The sequence below is a fragment of the Balaenoptera musculus genome, chromosome 4 (assembly GCF_009873245.2).
Source record: "Balaenoptera musculus isolate JJ_BM4_2016_0621 chromosome 4, mBalMus1.pri.v3, whole genome shotgun sequence".
In the NCBI taxonomy this organism is placed as follows: Eukaryota; Metazoa; Chordata; class Mammalia; order Artiodactyla; family Balaenopteridae; genus Balaenoptera; species Balaenoptera musculus.
This window is the reverse complement of record NC_045788.1, coordinates 2,714,989-2,736,423: the sequence shown is the minus strand read 5'-3', so window position 1 is coordinate 2,736,423 and position 21,435 is coordinate 2,714,989. Positions and strand designations below refer to the sequence as shown.

Below are 21,435 nucleotides of genomic sequence, written 5' to 3'. Positions count from 1 at the left end.
CAGGATTAAATAATTTCACAGTTGGGTTCCAAGTAACTTTTAAAAAACAGATAATACCAATGCTATTGAAACTATTCCAGACCAGTGAAAAAGATGAAAAGCTCCTAAATTCATTATATGAACTATATAGATCAGTGGTTCTTATAGCATGTTTCTTAGGCCAGCAGCATCTGGAAACTTGTTAGAAATACAAATTATCTGGTCACACCCCAGACCTACTGAATGAGAAACTCAGGCTCCTCAATTGCTAAATTCTGAGAACCACTGCCATAGATGTAGCTGGCATACACTTTACATACAACGGGCTACAAAAGTTGCTTCATCTTCAGGAATGTGTCTCCTGAATTTACCTGCTCTCCTTTCTCTTTCTCAACATCAGTCTATCTTCCAAACGTAATATAATAAACCTTCTCCACAATTTTCCCCTCCCACAAAATGTATATTTTTTGCATAACAAATTTGTTCTTTGTATAGAGACATCCAGGTGTTCACTCTATGATTACCTGGAAAGTCATTTCTTTGGAGTACAAGGGGGCTGGAGGTCAGAATGAGTAGATGGAGTGTGGGCTGGATATGGTAGTACTGGTGGGAATGTGCATGCAGCATCTCCTCCCTGGTCCTGGGGTTCCTGCTGCACATGTCGGGTAAGGTCAAGGTCAAAGGTTCAAGTATCAGGATTAGTACCTGTTTATATATTGGTAGGAATTACAGGCGGCAATTGATCCCAAACTAAGGTAGACATGAGCATTTGCATGTTGCATTCTAATTACCAAATGAGAACAAGTACATTTTCCCTGTAAGGATGAACAAACTACAATGGGTTGGAAGCATTTAATACACCTTAATAATGAGATGAAGAAGTATGTGAAATGCATACCACAGAAGCCTGGCGTTTCACATACATTATGTCATTTCCTCCTATATCTACCATGGAAAGTAGTTCTTATGAACTCCATTTTTTAAATTTAATTTTTATTTTATATTGGACTATAGTTGATTTACAATGTTGTGTTAGTTTCAGCTATACAGCAAAGTGATCAGTTATACATATACATATACATATATCCATTCTTTTTCAGATTCTTTTCCCATATAGGTTATTACATAGACTTCGAAAACAAACTTATGGTTACCAAAGGGAGAAGGTGAGAGGAGTGATAAATTGGGAGTTTGGGATTAACATATACACACTACTATATATAAAATAGATAACCAACAAGGACCTACTGTATAGCACAGGGAACTCTACTCCATTTTTAAAAATAAATTTATTTATTTTATTTATTTATTTTTGGCTGCATTAGGTCTGTTGCTGCACGCGGGCTTTCTCTAGTTGCGGTGAGCAGGGGCTACTCTTCGTTTTGTTGCGTTGCACGGGCTTCTCATTGCGGTGGCTTCTCTTGTTGGGGAGCACGGGCTCTAGGGCATGGGGGCTTCAGTAGTTGTGGCATGTGGGCTCAGTAGTCGTGGCTCGCCGGCTCTAGAGCGCAGGCTCAGTAGTTGTGGCACACGGGCTTAGTTGCTCTGCAGCATGTGGGATCTTCCCAGACCAGGGATCAAACCTGTGTCCCCTGCATTGGCAGGTGGATTTTTAACCACTGCACCACCAGGGAAGTCCCGTACTCCATTTTTTTTTAAATGAGGGAAGAAAGGTCCAGAAAATATAGGGAACTTGCCCAAGGATACCCGATTCTATACAGGATTCAAAATCAGGTTTGCCTTGCTTTAAGCCTGCTTTGTTTCCTTCTATTAAACCTCTTAGAATTTTTTTCTCAGACTGAGCTGGCTCCCAGGAAATCTGAGTGTATCTCCTTCTCCCATGGACTCCTTCTGAAAAGTCCTTTCCAATAGATAACGTACCTCTTCCTTTTGTTCATTTAGATGTGCTTCAAAATCAAAGCCCTTCAATGATGTTTGTATTGTATTGGCCCAGAGACTAACAAATCGTTACATATGCTACATAGAAAAAAACATTTTAATATTAAAACTCCTGTCATTTGGGGATTAAGAGTTTGGGGTTTACTTTGGCACACAGAAGGAATATTAGTTACCTGTAATTCTGATTTCCAGGAGGCTTATCACTGTAATAGATAAGAGCTCCCTGGATCTAAATTTCCTGGCACATCACGGGCCTGTGCTGGACCACCCACAGGAGGAAGCAGGAACTTGCCAACAGTGTCCTTGACAAAGCAGCCTTCCACAGAAGGCTCTGGTTCCTCACACTGAGAAGCAGTGCACAGGCCAAGATGATTGGGTTGTCATAAATACAGACTCCCTGAAAGCAGAAATTATAAACGGGGCTGAGGAACAAGGGGAAAATTCTCCAAAACAGAGGAGTGCATGTCTTCTTAGTATGTGCCTGCTCGTAGACGACTAATGTGGCCTCTAGGGATGGGGGAGGGTGTATCACCAAGTTTTCAAGGTGATCAGAAGAGCTGGTCTTGTTTTATCTAGGGCAAAGCAAATGGTCGGACAGTTGAGTGAAGAAACAAAGTGTTCGTTAAGCTTAAACCCTCTGTTTCCAGTCCATAGCTCAAAGTCCTTGAACTGGCACATTAATCTTGTAGATCATAATATATAACCTTGTAACTTGTAACCATGCAAGGCTCGAAGAGCTGATAAAACTTCTAAAGAGAGCTAAAATCTATCTGAACTATACAAATAGTTCTTTTTACTTTCCTACAATTAATTGATAAATTTTAGTAATCAATTAGGGAGGCACATTATTTATTATGAGTGGGTTATTATCCTATTATATCTGGTTCTAAAAAAAGGTCACATTCTTAAAGCAAAGCATGATTACAGATCCTTCTCTTTTTCCTCACAATAAAGAATGAAAATCTCCTATGAGAGTTCTTGATTGTTTTACAAGTACAACCAACAATAAATTATAAAATATTCATGTTGCTTGACTACTTGACAATAATTTGTGATTAAACTAAACAAGTGTATACTCATGGATGTTGGCAAGCAAATTTTGATAGCCTGCCCAGTGCCATATATATGCTGAATACTGTCTGAAACCATGAATTATTTTTACATTTACTGGAGAAATAGCATGATAATGTTTGAGCTAATGGTTATTTGTTTAGAACCCAAAAGGAATATATGCTATTCTAGAAAAATATTAAAAATACTTAAAAGTATAAGAAAAAATGACTAGTAGTATATCTAGATATCTCAACTCTTATTTCTTTTCTAGTTTTTCTATACATCTGTTATGCATTTTCTATGCATATATAATATAGGTGAAATTGTATCATAAATTCTGATTTTTATTCTTTTCCCTCTAACATTAATCATCTTGTTATGCTATCCTCTCTTCTTTTAATGACTTTAAATAGTCCACTAAAAAGATATAGCATTATATATTTAACATTCTCCTACTGAAGGCTACTTGATTGATTTTCAAACACAAATGATGCCACAAATAACATTTCTGATCCGAAATCTATTTCTGAATTCTGAGTTATTTCCTTAGGAAAACTCTTCAAAAGTGTTCCAGAAGCTTCTCAAATACTTCTTCAAAGAATATGGACATTGAGTAGGTTCTTGATACGACTGCAAATGACTGTGTCTTAAACTATTTGCTTATAGGATCCTTCACAACTTTCCCTGTGACTTTGCTGTCTATACTCAAAGTTTTTCCTGGATTCTAGTTGTTTTGAGCTAAAGTATAAATATTGTCTCTGGAGTTTCCAGACCACTCACCAATGGCCTGTGGTTCTACAGTCCATTGTTGTCAAGGTAGGACCATGAGTCTATGCTGTCAACTACAGAAATAGCTTTTGTGGTCACTGCTGCAGCCTCTGTGAATTCTGCTCGTCTGGCAAAGAAAGTGAGAAGTTGAGCTTTTAAGACGTTGCAGGCTGACAGTCGTCAGGAAGGTAGGGTAAGTGATGCGTAATAGGACTGTCAAGGAGCTTGGGCAGTTGAACTGAGTGAGGGGGCAAGGAGACAGAGGAGATTAAAATAATGCTGATCGGGACTGCCCTGGTTGCGCAGTGGTTAAGAATCCGCCTGCCAGTGCAGGGGACACGGGTTCAATCCCTGATCCAGGAAGAGCCCACATGCCGCGGAGCAACTGAGCCCCTGCGTCACAACTACTGAAGCCTGCGTGCCTAGAGCCCGTGCTCCACAAGAGAAGCCACTGCAATGAGAAGCCTGAGCACTGCGACGAAGAGTAGCCCTCGCTCACCGCAACTAGAGGAAGCCCACGCGCAGCAACGAAGACCCAACGCAGCCAAAATTAAACACATAAATAAATAAACATGCTGATAATATGAAGCACAGCAATAGGAAGTTTGTTACAAACACAGGCACAATTCCTATCGAAGTGCTGGCTTTTGAATTTGGGGTTCTATGAAAGAATCGGAGAGCCTTGGGGTGCAGGATTAGGGTGTGACAGAGGTCCTAGGTTGCAATGCTTTGTTTGAGGTCCTAGCATAGAAAATCACCATTGGATACAGAACACCCCTAGCTTTTGAAATATATATCAGAGCAGATCATCTAATTAGGCAGAAACCATTCTGTTATCGAATTAGGCAGAGACTATTCTGGAGTGAATGAAGTCTTTGTTATAAAGCTAATGAGAGGAAAGTAAATTTCAGGCATGTGGAATCGATATTCTTGAAAAGGAGATGGCTGACGGTTTTATTAATAGGTAAATTATAATCTTTGGCTTCTGTATTTAAACTCTTACACTCACATCTTAAAACTCTTGTTTATCTTCGAATACACCTTAGTGTAATTATTTGCCCATGGTAAAAACTCAATAAATATTTGCTGAATTTTAACTGAATTATGTTTTCTTTCTATGAGTTATTTGAATTGGGGATTTTCCATGTCGTTGAAGTGAGACCTATCTGTGTTTATGGAATAGGTTCATGTCCCCCTTTTGTTTTTGTAACTCTATCAACCCAAAGTTTTAGAATTTTCCTTCCTAAGGAGGAAGGAGGTGAACTGTCTGTTTTCTTTGCCACGTAGGTTGCCATACCCCGGGTACTGAGGCCCCAGAAGAAGCCTTGCACTTGGTCTTTCCTTTGTCTGGAAGGCTTGTCTCCTCTGTCCCGCAGTGCCCCTCTCCTCACTGGGTACAGGTGGAAGGGTCCTTCAACAGAGACACCATTTCTGACCACACAGCTGATGCTGGTACTACCTCTCTACACTTGGCATTTTTTGTGATTTTTCTATCTTCGCTCCTTAGCCTTTTCACAGCATGTATTACAATTGAAATCATTTCATTTATTTTAAAATTTTCAGTATTTTTCAAACTTTTAAAACTCATAACAAGAAATGTTTGACTTTGGGACTTCCCTGGCGGTCCAGTGGTTAAGACTCTGTGCGCCCAATGCAGGGGGCACAGGTTCGATCCCTGGTCGGGGAACTGAGATCCCGCATGCAGCAGGATGTGGCCAAAAAACCCAAAACCTCCCCCCAAAAAACTAATAAATTAAAAAAAAGAGAAATGTTTGACTTTGATTTATGCCCTCACATGCACATACAACTGAAATGACAGTTTGATGAAGTAACACACTTAAGAACTATGGTAGAATGAGGTCCACTTTCTTCATTCCATTCTAGTTTGTTCCTTAAAGAAACAATCATGAAAGCTGTCTGTGAACAGCTAAATTGATCTCATAATCCACGAACAGGGTACAACCTCAAATTTGAACTATTGGAATATTTGCTTTCTGTCTGTTTCATTTGATTACAAAAAAAGTAAGTTCCATGAGGTCAGAGAATAAATGTTTGTCTTATTCACTGTTATCCAGTCGACAATAAATATTTTTTGAACTAATCAATACATGAAAAAAAAGAATGAATTAATGAACAAAGTCTTACTAAATTTATCTTCCTTATTTTGGCATACTTGCCTCTTTAAAAATTATTTAAGTGGAACGTCATTTCCTTTTCTGATAAAATGATTTTTAAAATCCAATCTAATGTTTTGCGTCCCAAAGGCATTTCTTAAAGATGTCAACATCACTGAATAGCTTAGCAACTTCAGAATCTGAAAATACACTGTGACAAGGGAAGGTAAGGAAGAAAACAGAGGGAGGGTTTCCCTGACACAGACACCTGCCTTGGCTCTCCAAATGCTGTAGGGTGCTGGGCAGACAGCGTGCCTGCTGCCCCAAATGGAAGTTCTGTATCACATTTCTTTCAACTTGAAGAAAGTTTTTCCATGTGCTTACTTAAAATCTCTCTTTGTCAGTCTGATACCCAATCACGCTATTATTATTTGATCTTTGTGAACTAAGGAAAAAAGAATTCTGTTCAGAGTAACAAACTTTTCATGAGATTTAAAAATTATTTGCCTACCTATAAGGATTTTCCTTGATAGGGAACTATTTATCAATAATCTTTGCCTTGCAGAAATAAAATGATGTACTTTTACTTCTTTTCTTAAACGGGAAAGAAAAATGGAAGAGAGAAAATCTTCCCTTATCCAAAAAAAATTTTTTTTACATAAGTATTTCCGGTGAAACTTTAATGACCGTTCATTTGCTCTAAGGCAGTGCTTTTCAAATTTTAGTGTTGATCAGAATCAACCCGACGGCTTCTTAAACGCAGATCGCTGGCCCCCATAGCTAATTTACAATGTTGTGTTAGTTTCAGGTGTACAACAAAGTGATGCAGTTATACATATACATGTAATCATTCTTTTTCAGATTCTTTTCCCATATAGGTTATTACAGAATATTGAGTAGAGTTCCCTGTGTTATACAGTAGGTCCTTGTTGGTTATCTATTTTATATATAATAGTGTATATATGTTAATACCAAGCTCCTAATTTATCCCTCCCACCCTTTGCCCTTTGGTAACCATAAGTTTGTTTTCTATGTCTGTGAGTCTCTTCCTGTTTTGTAAATAAGTTTATTTATATCATTTTAAAATTAGATTCCACACATGAGTGATATCATATGATATCTGTCTTTCTCTGTCTGACTCACTCAGTATGATCATCTCTAGGTCCATTCATGTTGCTGCAAATGGCATTATTTCATTCTTTTTTTATGACTGAGTAATATTCCATCGTATATATGTACCACAACTTTTAATGAGTTTTCACATGATGCAAATGCTCTGGTCTGAGCACAGTGTTTTGAGAACCAATGCTCTGAACAATGATTCTCAACTGGGGCCATTTGGTCCCCCCGTCTGTGGACATTTGGCGATGTATGTCTGGAGGCATGTTTAATTGTCATGCTTGGGCCTGGGGAGGTCTTTACTGGCATCTAGTGAGGCCAGGGATGCAGCTAAATATCCTACAATGCACAGGACAGCCCCTACCACAAAAAATTATCCAGCCCCAAATGTCAGGAGTGAGCCCCAAATGTCAGGAGTGAGCCCCAAATGTCAGGAGTGAGCCCCAGAGGTTGGGAAACCTTGCTGTAAAGGAACTCTCTTTCTCATGGAAGTCCATTGTTTAATAGGAGTTTAAATCACAGGTAAAACAAGAAAGACTCATTTTAGAAGGCTTCAACTAAAGTGGGATGATGTCACAGGAATTAACTTAATTGGGTAGAGTCTCAAGCAGATCTACTGTCATCTTTCTCTGTGTCTGTCTGTCTCTCCCACATTCACACGTCCAGGAAGCTCATAAAACACTGCACGGTCCAGACATTTACTCACACAAAATGTAAATGAGGACTTCTGTGGGGATGTGAAGCCAGATGGGATGAGGAAACACTTTTATCCCCCAAGGGGCTGCAATCACCTTTGTCCAGAGCAGAGAAGATTCTGGGCACACCTTCATCATGGGAAATGTAAACACAGGTATCCCAGGATAATGGACTTGGAAAGGACCTTGCTATTCCCTAGCAGACTTAATATTTCTCTTTAATATTGTATATTAATGACAGAAGAACCTGAAATTAAGGAGTCAATGATTCTCTAAGGTACCTTCTCTCTCCACCTTTCATAGACTCTTCCAGCCATCGATTTTCAGAATTTACAGAGCCCACACCACAAAGAAAACCTGCTCTCAGATAAAAAAAAGAAAGGTATCTCACTCTCTGGAGTGACTTCTCCCCATCTCCTCCCAATGCTCCTTTTACACTTGTATCCCTGTCTTAGCCCCTGGGAGCCTGGGAGAGGTTGCCCATGGTTTCCACACAATGAATCGTTCTTTTTACTCTTTTCTCATGCACCCTTGCATTAAGTTTACCCCCAAGTCTTTCAGAGGATCCTTTCTAAATCTCTCTTCCGGATTCTCTCCATTCTTTCTGTCTCTCTGTGGGTTCATACCAACATCATTTCTCTTCTGGATTAGAGAACAGCCCTTCAGTTGGCCTGCCAACCTCCAGATGCCTCCTTGTCAGAGAAGTGAGCTTTCTAAAACGCATACCATATCATGCCATCCCACTGCATGAAACCTGTCATGTGCTACTGACTGGCCGGAAGACCTTCTGGTGGCTTGTAAGGCTTTCTGTTCACAGACCACTGCTTACTTCTAATATCTGGTTCCTCTTTTCTCCACCCCCTCACGCCCTACCTTCCCGTCATGTCCCAACCATGCTGAACTTTCCTGGTTTCCATGAAAGTGTCATGCCACCCTTAAATACCATCCTTTCGCATGTACCGTTTCCCCTGCCAAGGACACTGAAACACTTGCCTCTGCCTCCTGCCCCACACCCACTCCTTTAAGTCTCAGCTAGAATGACATTTCCCCTGGGAAGCTTCCCTTGATCTCCCAAGTCAGGGTTAGGCGTCCTACCCTTGTGTTCTCACGGCCTCTCGTCAAACTCTTCACCGTGATTATTTTTTGTTATGATGGTCTGTGTCCCCTGGTGGCCTGAAAGCACTAAGAAGGTAGGTCTTTATGTCTTCCTTTTTTTTTTTTTAATTTTTTTTACTGTCTTCTTTTCTTAGAGCTCCTGTACCTGCCACATAGTAAATATTCCTCCTCCAGGAAGGCTGTCATCAACTTCAACACACCTTCCCTCCGTCCTCTCAACAACTTGGGAAATCATTGCCTGCACCACTCATTCTTCTAGGAGCATGTGCTCAGTTCCCCAACCTGGCTTATGGTCCTTGTAGGGGAGGGACACCCCTGTCCTCACCTCCACGCCACCTTCCCATCCAGTAATGTCTGGAGCAGCTCTGGCTGTAGTAGGTGTGCCACACAAATTTGCTGCTTGGGGAATGAAGCATGATTCACATTGCAGCAAACACTCTGGAGCTGTTCCGTGGAGCTGCTAAGAGTATCCCACCTCCCATGGGACTTAAATGTTCATATCCTCCAGTTCATACCCCATTGGACATTTTAAGAAGCCCATTACCAAAGGGCTTTGGAAACTATGTTCCTTTCTAGAATCGTAAACACAGGCATTTAACTTCTACTCTATACCCCGTGATTATTTAGCATTATCACTTTTCACCTGATGTATAGTTAACTTTTCTTTCCCATTATTAAGTGTTGCCTGAAAATGCAACTTCATTCCCTCTTCTATTAAACGGAAATGCAGGGTAAGTTTCTCCTCATTGAAAACACTTTGAATCATCTCAAGTCCCTTTCATTTTCTATAATGTTCATTCATACTTTGGTTAGAATGCTTTTAAAAAAAAAACTTTAAGATACCATAATATCACCTTTTAATGCATTTTAAAAGTTTTTTTAAAAAAATATAAATCTGGTACATATTTGGAGTTAGGCATTTATTGTAACTTCCCACACAAAGCTAGAATGCTGCCTCAAATATTCTTAAGTCAAAAAAAGAACGTAATTATGAAGAACTTATCCACAGGCAGGAATTAGGCTTTTTCTTGCCCATCGTCTTTGAGAATTACTCAGAGAAGTTAATTTTTGCTCTTCCACCTCTCTAGTAGTGGGATAGGCATTTTACACACCCTTTGTCATTGAGTGATTCCAACCACTCTGATAGATTTGACTTCCACTTCCCCACTGGAGCGGAGGGATACTTAGCAGGGTAACTAATTTGTCTGGAGATGCACAGCTAGAACAGCATCATGTATCCACATCCCGATCTCGGTGAGTCCAAAGCTCACATGCCCATTCTTGCAGGCTCCAGTGATGGGGGAATAAATCCCATTTTGAAAAACCCAGTTCCACTGGAGCACTTGCCAGACTCTTTGAGAATTCTCCCTGAGCTGAAACCAAATCCTGAAATTTCCATTCACTGTCAGTCCTACTGTCTGAAATGGGAATTCTTTACATGGACTTTATAAGGTTCCATGGAATCCCTGATATCATGGGTCAATTTTGCTTTGATATAAGTGCGCTTTCTGGGGAGAAAGCCTATGTGGTTTTTTTAAAAATCAGGTTGTCAGAGAGGTCTGTCATGCCTTTCCCCAAAGGACGAAACCCTTTTCCTAGGGAAATCCAGGACAAGCAGTCTCCTTACTCTGTACCTCATTCTTCTACTTGAAAACAGCTGCAATCACGTCAGCAGGCTTGTCTCCAGATTGAACACCCCCAGGTCTCCCCACCTTTCCTGCAGAACGTGGAGCATATCCAAAGCTGCAACCTCCATGGAACACCCCCTGGCTGTCCCCTCAGGTGTGGCCCTTGAGGACACTCAGTGTCCCTCAAAGTATGGCACTCGGAACTGATTACAATGGCCTATTCACATATGCATTCAGTATTCTATTTAAGAATAAGAAGATAGTTTTTCTTTAACAAATCTCTTTAAAAATTTTAAAGTTTAGAAAACACAGCATTATAATCTATATCCCTTTATTACCTTCTTTCCCCCCATCCTCCACCAAAAAAAAGCCTGGAATCCAGGAGCGATATTTTCTTTGCCTTGTCTTTGTGTTCCAATCCAAGATAGATGAAAAATACCGGTAAGTACATTTGTGTAATCTCACCCTTAGCAATGATACGTGAGAACTTTAAGAAGAGTTGGCCATTGGAAGCCTGTGCCCTGAAGATGGACAGGGCTTGACCCTACCCCTGAATTGTAACAAAATCCCCGTAGCGCCCACACCGAGAGCATCCGTCACGGGGTGCTGGACACTTACCCTACGGTCCTAGGGGCTCTCAGGATCTGCTGACATCTCCGCAGCCTCAGCATGATCTTCCCCTCCTCTACCTCCAAGCCACGTGGAACGAAGGCTTGCTAAGCAAAGAAACTGCCTGGAACCCACAGCCATGTCCCGCCCTTCTGAGGCCGAGAGATCCCAATTAGATGCTCTTGACGTGCATCTTAGACGCCAGTGTGGACTGACGCTGGGCTGGCGTCACGACCCTCCCAGACAAACAGTTCACGACTTGGGGCTGTTCTCTGGCTCTGGGATTGCTCCCAGAAGCCAGTCCTGCGGCAGGAAGATGAGCAGAGCTGGTGGTAACCTAAACCCCCGGTGAAAGGAGACTCCTCTAACACCAGGAGGCCGCCCGGACAGCTAACACCTGACATGCTACCTTATCCATGTCTACAGGTCCTGAGACGATGAGAACTGTTACTTCTCTCCCATTGCCGCCCAGCCCGATCAGCTAATTGCAGCATAATCCTTCCCTCCACTAATTCCGCTGCTTACCACTGGCAAAGAGGACAAGAATAATTTGGCTTGAAATAAGGCTTGTGATTCCCGTCTATTGGAAGTTTCTTTGGGTTGGGAAATTCAGGCTGGTGAGGCTGAACTTCAAATAGCTTTCTCTCTCTCTCTCTCTTTTTTTTTTTTAAATAAAAGCATTATTCTGAAAATGTCCCATAGGGCAGTGCTTGCTTGCTGCTGGGGTGCTGAGCAATGAATTTAATTTGCTTTCTTGCACTCTTCAGATAACATGTTTCTGTTGGTGCGTAAAGTCTGGAAGCTGTCTGCATGCCAAGGCAAGGCCCCTAAATGAAGCCTTACATAAGCCTGACGAACTATCTGCAGATATTAGTCATCTCAATGGGTGGTTATAGAGGCATGACAGTAACGGTCGAGGAACCACCAAAACAAACGCTGGCTGAGAAAATACTTCCCAAAGCCTCAATCGTATGTAGACTTTGCCAGTAACGTTACCATGAGATATTTTTAAGGTACTGACATGTTTCCTTTCTTTCCCACCTTTCATGCTTTCCCTCCTCTCTTCCCCCATCCTGCCTTTCAGCAAACATCATTCTCTCTCTCTCTCTCCCTTTCTTCTTCCTCCCCTTTTGCTCTTCCCTGTCTGTCCCTTTCCCTTGCATGTCTCCGCTCTGCATATTATAGTTCAGACTCCACATTTTATTGCCAACCCACTTGATACTCCTAGATTCCAAATGCCCGCACGATGAGATTTCATCCTCTCCTGGGTTACAACAGTGAAGGTGGTCCATCACCTCTGCCCTCTATGTAACACCCTCAGTGGCTTCCCACTGGCTACCGGATGAGCCCTGGTCTCCAGCCTGCAAAGGAGACCCTCCGATCCAGCCCCCCGAGCTGCTCCTCACCCTGTCCCGTCTCCCATACTCACCTTCACCTGTACACCTTACACCTCTCACCCCCAGCACACGTGACCCTTCCAAACCCCTTTCCCTCTCCGGCCTCTGACAGCCGCCCCTTCTGTTCACGCCTTCCCACAAGGGCTGAGCCTCTCTTTGAAGCCCAAGCCATTCTCTTCTGTCCCCAGGCTTAGTTAGTTCCCTGCCTCTTTCTCTCCTTGGGTTCACACTGCATTGCAAACATTTTTTTTTCCTGTCTTGTCAAATAGGCGAAGAGTTCCCGGGGCAAAGGTGTTGCTGACTCACCCACCAGGCAGTTGCTCAATAAATGTTTGCTGAGTGAACTTTTTTTCTCTGAGTTTCTCCTGGAGATTTCACCAGGAAGCAGCAGCAGCATGGTACAGTGTTGACAAGAATGAATGTGTGGGTTCACATCCTGTCTGTGACTTGAGCAAGTTCCCACCCCCCTTGCTGCCTCAGTTCCCCATCTGTCCACGGAGATGATCCTGTCCAGCTCTCGGGTGGGGGTGAGGAGTAAGTGAATTGCTATGTGTCACGTGGTTTGAATACCGCCTGGAAAATGGGAGGGGACACGTTACACGAGAGTTTGTTTAATACAGCAGAAGGAAGTCATTCTGATACCCCATGGCCTCCTCGGCTGTGCTGGAGGGAGAAGGTTTTGCACATGATCAGGACTGACTTGGTTTAGAAGAGAAGATGCTTGATTAGGAATGTAAATGTCTGCCTGTCTCCTCCAATCAGAAGGAAAGATATTAACACTGAGAAGAAAACTCCATTCTGCAAGAAAACTGAAAGTGGGCGTATGCCACATTCAGGGTTATTGCACGGGCGAGGGATGTGGGTCTGGATGGCACATAAGGAAAAAAAAAACCTAGTGGGGAAAATACAATTCTCAGGCTACCGTCTATGAGAAAGTACACGTTGTTTGCAAACTGTTTAATAGAAAATGTGTTCGGATCCAGATAAGAAGGTAGAAAGCCGTTGACCATCAAGCAATTTAACTTCAAAAGGTGAGTAGAAGTCCAAACTCAAGACAATAGCCAAAGGGAAGTCTTGATTCTTTTTGCTTGTGGGTAAACCAAGAAGGAGATTCTTTAGGCTGAGACGCTGTAACATATACCTTCGCCTAAGTGCACCCTGCATGATCTGGCCCTGCAGACGTCCTAGCTGCGTCTCCTGCACAAGCCTGACGCTCCAGCTGCCCTGGCCGTGCTGGTAACCCGTCCAGGGGCTCACCTCCACGCCTCTGCATTGCAGCCGCCTTGCCTGGGGTGCCCTCCCTCTGCTTTCTGAAACCCTTGCTTCGGTTATCACTCTTCCTGGGAAGACTTTCCTTGATCTCTCCAAGCACCTTTACTCTGGGCTTCAAAGCCCCCTAACGTACACATTTCTCAATGCACTCAGACTGCATGACACTTGTCTGCTCACTTTGTCTCCCTCTCTAGACTGTGAGCCTGTCAAGAGAGGGACTGTGCCTTGGTCCCCATTGCTTCCTCAATGCCCAGCACCGTGCTTGCAACAAAGTAAGTGCTCCCCAAATGTGCGTTGGGTGCTTACGGAACAGGCAAACTCATTGCCAGGTGCCTATGGTGGCGATGCTGGGTGTACACCGTGTATCAGGGCCGTACCCTGGGGATATTGCACTAGGGGTGTGGCTGAGGAATTTTCACCTTTGAGAAAGTTGGAATGATTGCACAATCAGGTACCACGTCTCTCAGGAAGGAGAAATAATTCGGATTCCTGAAAAGGGTTAATAACTACTGCGTGTGTAGTTGACTGAGCCAAGACTTTAAAAGCTTCTTCATGAACTTTAATAATTTTTATGACTCACTTATTGTAGGTGACAATGCACATCAAGGCCACAATGAGATATCACTACACACTCATCAGAATTACTAAAATTAAAAAGACCGACATTATCAAGTGTTGGAGAGGATTGGAGCAACTAGAAATCTCATGCTCTGCTGGTGGCTCTGAAAGTTTATACAACCACTTTGGGAAGCTGTTTGAAAGTTCCTAATACAGTTAAGCATACATCTACCCTACGGCCTAGCATTTCTACTCCTTGGTATATATCCAAGAGAAATGCATATGCTCTCCAAAAGACAGCTCCAAACCAGAAACGACCCAAATGTCTACCAACAGGAGAATGAATAAACAAATGGTAGTACATTCACATAATCAATGCTACTCAGCGATCAAAAGAATAAAATACTGATACCCGCACCAATATGCGTGAATGTCTCAATTCAGCAAAAAGTGTCGAATACAAAAGAGTATTTATGTAATTTCACGTATAGGAAGTTGAAGGACAGGTAAAAAAATGAACCAATGGTGATGGAAATCAGAATAGTGGTAAATACCCCCCATCAGAACCGCAGGTAAATCCTGTGGTTCTGATGGGGGGGGGCAGAAGAGGCATAAGAGCGCCCTTTGGGGTGTGGAAAAGTTCTGTGTCCCCTTCTGAGTGGTGGTGACATGGGTGATATCTACTTAAAAAACTCATCAAGTCTTACATACTTTAGCATATGCATGTGATACTCACTAAAAAGTTATAAATAGATAGATAGAGAGAGAGATAGAGAGATAGATGAGAGACCACCAGAAGCTTAGATGGGGCTCCATCATTCATACGAATCTCAGACAATGGATCGTAGAGACCCTCTTTGGTTCAGGGAAGGAGATCATCACTGAACAAAACCCAACAAACACTTCAGCTGAACTGGAGTGCGTGTGGGACAGAGAATTAGTGGAAACTCAATTTGTTCAACCAAGGAATAGTGAGGATGTACCCCTCTCAGGAGGTCATACCTGTAGCATAACTCCTTCTGGGGGAATGAGTGAATAAAGAGTTCAGCTGAACTATAATGGGATTTTTGCAACCCAGACCTTTTCTTAGTTGTAAACCTTGAATCAAGTTATTTCCTCGGGGTCCCACTGTTTGAAAGTCATTTTAAACAAAAAAGTGAAAACTCTGAAGAGTGGAAGCATACAAAAGCCAGAAAAGGGGAAAGAAAATCTGTCTCTAAAGTCTTTTTTGCAAAGCTTTGCAGAAACGTGAGAGAAGCCAAAGGTGGTCAGAACCTCCAATCCTTGAAACCTACTGTGTCCGTCACACCTGTGCAACCCAAAGGAAATAGATGCTCCTGGAAAATACAGGAGCGATTTTCCTCGCTACCAAAGAGGGCCTTGGCCCCAAACCCGAGTTGAACTTGGATACCCTATGGGGAACTAGAGAAGTCCCACTACTCTTTCAGTGTTTCTCAGCTGGGGCATTATAGCATTTGGGGCAGGACAGATCTTTGGGTGCAGAACTGCCCCTTGTACTGAGGTCTCCAAGGCTAGCGGCATCCCAGCACCCAGCCCACTGTGAGATCAACAAAATGCACGGAGGCAGTTCCTGACAGAGAACCACCACTAATGTTTTGGCTGAAGACTCAGGTGGCATCTTGCTGGCCTAGTCTACCTTGCATCAGTGTTCTGATTAGTAGATACAGTGTTAAATAAACTTACAACAACAGCAACAATAATAATAAAGGAGTCAGCATTTGAAAGAACAGGACATTTCACTCAAAAGTTCAAATTTCCAGGGGCTTCCCTGGTGGCGCAGTGGTTAAGAATCCGTGTACCAATGCAGGGGACACGGGTTCGAGCCCTGGTCCGGGAAGATCCCACATGCTGCGGAGCAACTAAGCCCATGAGCCACAACTACCGAGCTTGTGCTCTACAGCCCGCGAGCCACAGCTACTGAGCCCGTGTGCCACAACTACTGAAGCCCACGTGCCTAGATCCCGTGCTCCACAATAAGAGAAGCCACTGCAATGAGAAGCCCACACACAATGAAGAGTAGCCCCCGCTCGCCACAACAAGAGAAGAGCCCACGTGCAGCAATGAAGACCCAACGCAGCCAAAAATAAAATTAATGAAATAAAATAAATAAATTTATTTTAAAAAAGTTCAAATTTCCAGTTCCTTAAGAAGTGACTCGTTTAAGTTACCTGCCCAGCTTTTTTTTTTTAATTTATTAATTTATTAATTTATTTTTGGCTGTGTTGGGTCTTCATTTCTGTGCGAGGGCTTTCTCTAGTTGTGGCAAGCGGGGCCCACTCTTCATCGCGGCGCGCGGGCCTCTCACTATCGCGGCCTCTCTTGTTGCGGGGCACAGGCTCCAGACGCGCAGGCTCAGTAGTTGTGGCTCACGGGCCCAGTTGCTCCGCGGCATGTGGGATCTTCCCAGACCAGGGCTCGAACCCGTGTCCCCTGCATTGGCAGGCAGACTCTCAACCACTGTGCCACCAGGGAAGCCCCCACCTGCCCCGCTTTTGCTGGCATTTGAATTTGCAGCCTGGAGTTGAGGTCAATGCTGCAGGAAGGTCAACTGACCACTTATTGGCCGCCTTTCCCCTCTGTCCACGGGGCCTCACCCAGTGGACCAGGGCTGGAGGAAGCTAGCAAAGATGGCGAGAGCAAAGGCCCACGTCTTTAAGCCTAGAGCAGACCTCATTTGAGTCAACACCCCAGCTCTCCTGCCCTCACCTTCCCAGCCCCATTTCTCCCAAGAGGGCAGAGCTTAAGATCTATCTCCTGGCAAATAGAGTCAGGGAAGCAAATTCATCAGGAGAAGGAAAAAAATCCCCACCATTCTATTGTCCATGAACCACGACACAGTGAATGAGCCTGGGCAGCTCTATGCCTCCGATCCCCATCCCGCTGTACAGACCTGAGAGCTCAACCAGTTCTGTTGCTATAGTGACCTAGCACTGGGTCTCCAGAGACTCTGTTCCACTCCTGCGCTGTATCAGACAAGGTTTAGAGCAAGTTCTTCATCTGTTCCCCCAGCCCTAAGTGGCATGCGTGATAGGAGAGATGAATTTAGGAGGTAGGTCCGTGGATGAACCATGAAAACAAATTAATAGTTAAATATTTTTCAATGATGCAAATGAACTTATTTACAAAACAGAAGTAGACTCACAGACACAGAAAACAAACTTCTGGTTACCAAAGGGGAAACGTTGGGGGAGGGATAAATTAGGAGTTTGGGGTTAACAGACACACACGACTATATATAAAATAGGTAACCAACGAGGACCTGCTGTAAAGCACAGGGAAGTATATTCAATATCTTGTAATAACCTCTAATGGAAAAGAATCCGAAAAAGAATATATATACACACACACACACATACATACATACATACATATATATGAAACAGAATCACTTTGCTGTACACCTGAAACATTGTAAATCAACTGTACTTCAATTACAAAAATAATAAAAGCAGTTAAATATTTTTGTTACAGTTATCTTTTGGCAAATGACACATTTTTCATCTACAGAAATGATTTAAAATGTTCTCTTTACATAATTTGTATAACCCCCCAATGGTCAACATTAAGAAAAATTGTGAGATTAGTGATGGAATTATGGCAGTTTGGTATTACTTTATGACAGGAAGTCCAAGGTAGTTTCAAGGAGTTCATGAATCCCTTGAAAGTTTATGGGGAATGTGCACTGGTGAGAATTTTTCTGGGAGGAAGTCCTTAGTTTTCTTCAGGTTCTCCTAAGCCACTAGCCATGTGTGGCTTCTGAGCACTTGACATGTGGCGAGTTTGAAGTGAAATGTACTGTAAGTGTGCAATGCACAAGTATTTCAAAGACTTAGCATGGAAAAGAGAATGTAAAATATCTCAATGATTTTTATATTGGTTATTTGTGAGAATGATATTTTGGATATTGAGTTATGTGAAACATAATATTAGAATAAATTTCACTTGTTTTTCTTTTTTAATGTGGTTACTAGAAAACTTCAAGTTACACATGTGCTTGCATTTGTGGCTCACTTTCTATTTTTAGTGGACAGCACTGGGTTACAGCATAAGGGCGGGAAAAACAAAATAGATCTCAGAAGTTCACGAGAAATTACAACTATGAATATATTTTAAAGCATCTATACAGTAAAAAACTAGAGGTGAATTTGGAGAAAAAAATGAGCTTTTGTAAAATACTGATTTAGATAGAAACAATGGTATAAGTATGTATTTCACTTGGTCCCCTTAATCAGTTAGCCAGGATAATAAACCAGTATTAGAAGCTTAAACCCTTTTATCTTTTCAAATGAAAACCATCGTTTCCATAGGTTCAAACAAAGGATTTGAAAAAGTTCATGGGAAAAGTAGGTAAATGGGTTAAGTATCATTTTTTGTTAATCTAATCTACATGCACCAAATAACAAAGAGCTTATTGTATTTGCTTTGGGCCAGGTCCAGCTCCCACCTCTGTCTTGTGACCCTTCCTAGGGGTAATTAAATGTGTAAAGCCTTTTAGAGCAACTCTTGAAGCTCCTTTTTTTTTGCCTGGAGCTTCCAGAAGGCAGCTTTCCTCTTTGGGTCTTCAGATCTTGGGGACATCAGAATCTCTCCTCAGATTTTCTTTTTGAACTGAAAGCTAATTGCTTTAGAGTATTGGGCTGGCCAAAAAATTCATTCGGGTTTTCTGTAACATCTTCAGGAAAAACCTGAACGAACTTTTGGGCCAAACCCATGTTGTCCAGGAGCAAAGGAATATTATTGTTAATTTCTTCTTTTCCATCGTTGTTATCAAGGATTTGATTCATCTAGAACATTCTACTGAAAGACACTTCTTATTAGGAGCTTGACCCTTCTTGGGCTGAACAAAATGTGGGTATATTCTCATGTTCATTTTATTACAGAGTCCTGCAAAGAACCTGTTGCAGAAAAGATCAAAGCCATTAGCTCCATTTCCTCTTCCTAATATTCTGCCGCCTTTTGCATGCAAGCACTGTCTGTGTGCTATTTAATGCATCACTCTCAAGTATGGATGTGGAACTCATGAGTGAATTTAGCTGTTAGTGTATTTTCCTCGTGAGCACTACATTCATGCCCATTCATGCCACTTCTTACTCCCCCCAAATCTTTTAAAAGCAGTGCTGTTGGTGTCCAAAATTTCCATAAAATGAAATCCATTGATTTTGATGAGTGTTGGGTGGCCCACAGATGAAGTGACCACCAGGTTTTCCTTAACAAGCTGACTTGTTAACTCGGGCCCCAGGCAACTGAAATTCCTAAACATATATTTTTGGATCCTGTTCTTTCTTTGTGTCCTGGGAATAGCATTTCTGACCTTTAAAACGGCAACTGCTCCCCTAGCCAAGACAGGAGCTGTTAATGACTCTGTTTTGTTTCCGAATGTTCTTAGGGCGGGGAAAACAACAACAATCGTTCAACGCAGCTAGCCGTGTGGGGTGCGAGGGCATTGAAGATGCACTCAGCCTTCTCCCATTTCACTGTGTATAAGAATCTCCTGGGGAGTTTGTCAAAGTGCAGGTTCTGATTTACTAGGTCTAGAGAGAGCCCTGCGATTCTGCATTTCCAACAAGCTCGTGGGTGGTGTCAGTGGGACTGACCATAACCACACTTTGAAAAGCCAAAGAGTCCATCTCTAAGAAATCTTCCATCTCCAGGAAATCTTCCATCTCCAGTATTCTATAATCTGGGTGACCAGAAACCAACAGCTGAACATAAGTAAGGTTGGATTCTCTTGAGAACCTCTGCTAGAATACTCCAGAAGTCATAGTACCAGTTGTAGAAATTACCTAAGTAGGAGGATTTAGAAATTAAATCTGAGAGCCTATCACCAAACCACTTTAGAATCTTGTAGTGGATCAAGTTACTATCTAGCAGTTCTGTCAAATATATATTTAGCTTCTTTGTTCCTAGAATATTTCTACGAATGAGCACCTTTGACACCCCAGCTGGATGGCTGATAATGTTGGGTGCGAAACACATCTAAGTTTATTCAGTGACTAGTCACATAAAACAGCTATCTTGAATCCTTATGCAAAGAAGAATTTTGCTAAATAAATATTTGCTCTTCAATTTATCTATTCTGTAAATACAAACGCTCCCGTGTAAGGTTTGCTTAAAGCGGAAGATATCTCTCTCATTCCATATCTGATAAGTATGAAAAAAATAATTTATATTCACAGCAAACACAAACATTTATGGATTCTTCCATCCTTCCATTGATAAACATACATTGTTTATCAATCCAAGTAAGTATGTGTACCACCATGTATTTGATGCTGATACTAAATTCCTTGGTGTAGGTAAATTCTAAAAAAATGATGAAGTAGACTAAGTGAAAGTCAAAATGAAATGAATATATGATTTTTTTTAATGTATGATTTTTCTGCCTCTCTTGACTACAGGCAGATGATTTTTCGCCATATTAATTTAGTGTCCACACACGCCATGTGCCAAACTCCATGCCAGGTGCTGGCGGGGTAGGGGGTGGAGGGGTGAGAAGATTATTTCCAGCCTCTGCCCCAGCCAGGCTCAACTGAATGGGGAGGGGGAATGGGCACCTAACCAGGTATTTACAACATAATACATCGATAATAGAGATATCTATAAAATGCAATGCCGAAGAGAGGCATTCCCTGGATGGTAATGTTGGCCTCCGAGTCCCAACGAAATGCACTCTTACGTAGTCTCAAGTTTTAGGGAAAAAAATTAGCATGCATGCCTAGGTAACTTTTCAGCAAGTTTTGGAATTTAAACTAATTCACTGCAAGGGCAGAAGGGAGTGAATGATCCAGGTCATGGAGATGGGATTTGAACCCACCTTTGTCTCATATTAAAGTCCAAGCTTGTGCTGCTGCAACAGACTGAGTCTTAAGAAATTCTCAGCTCGTTGTAGGATAGGTTTCACTTCCAAGTAAGTAATAACAGTAATAATAACAATAACAACAACAATAATTGCAGCTGAAGCTAACCCTAATATAGCTCCTTTATCTGTCAGGTACTCACTGTTCTAGGCATTTTACATACATTAACTCATTTAATCTTCATAGCAACCCTACGAGGTATTGTCTCCATGTCATGGTTGAGAAAACGGGCAAAAGCAAGTGAAATAATTTCCTCTCAGTCACACAGTAAATACATGGCAAAACTAGATTTGAACCTGGGAAATCTGGTCCTGGAGCCACTTTGCTACTCCAAGTGTGGTCTGTTGACC

The 21,435-nt window shown here is 42.1% G+C and overlaps 1 protein-coding gene across 18 annotated transcripts in view; it reads right to left on the bottom strand.

Annotated features, from left to right (window-relative positions):
* Positions 1 to 21,435, bottom strand: part of THRB (thyroid hormone receptor beta) — a 387,045-nt gene that overhangs the window by 189,916 nt on the left and 175,694 nt on the right. Inside the window, exon 1 of one of the 18 annotated variants that reach the window (XM_036849761.1) lies at positions 10,990 to 11,008. The exons of the other annotated variants lie outside the window; for them this stretch is intronic. The gene's annotated coding sequence lies outside the window, so the exon portion shown is untranslated. Of the gene's footprint in view, positions 1 to 10,989; positions 11,009 to 21,435 lie in introns of those variants that run through there. 18 annotated transcript variants of the gene reach the window in all.